Source organism: Lupinus angustifolius, chromosome LG05 (assembly GCF_001865875.1).
Source record: "Lupinus angustifolius cultivar Tanjil chromosome LG05, LupAngTanjil_v1.0, whole genome shotgun sequence".
Taxonomy (NCBI): Eukaryota; Viridiplantae; Streptophyta; class Magnoliopsida; order Fabales; family Fabaceae; genus Lupinus; species Lupinus angustifolius.
This window is the reverse complement of record NC_032013.1, coordinates 8,513,867-8,514,235: the sequence shown is the minus strand read 5'-3', so window position 1 is coordinate 8,514,235 and position 369 is coordinate 8,513,867.

Below are 369 nucleotides of genomic sequence, written 5' to 3'. Positions count from 1 at the left end.
TAATGGTAAGGATAACTTAGGCAAGTTTGATGCAAAAGCTGATGAAGGTATCTTCTTAGGCTACTCTCTTACGAGTAAAGCTTATAGATTTTTTAATAAAAGAACTCTAGCTATGGAAGAATTCGTTCATGTATCTTTTGATGAAACCAATCTTGTGATAAAGGATGAGTTAACCTTTGATGAAGAGGACTTGCCAAGTTCCCCTACTAAAGAAAATTCTACAATTAATTTTGAGCATCTGAAAATGGATGATGATCTATCTTCATAAGAAGAACATATTCACTCTGATCTACCAAAATAATGGAGAACTAATCGAGATCATCCTATTGACAACATCATTAGTGATATAAATAAGGGTGTCACTACCCA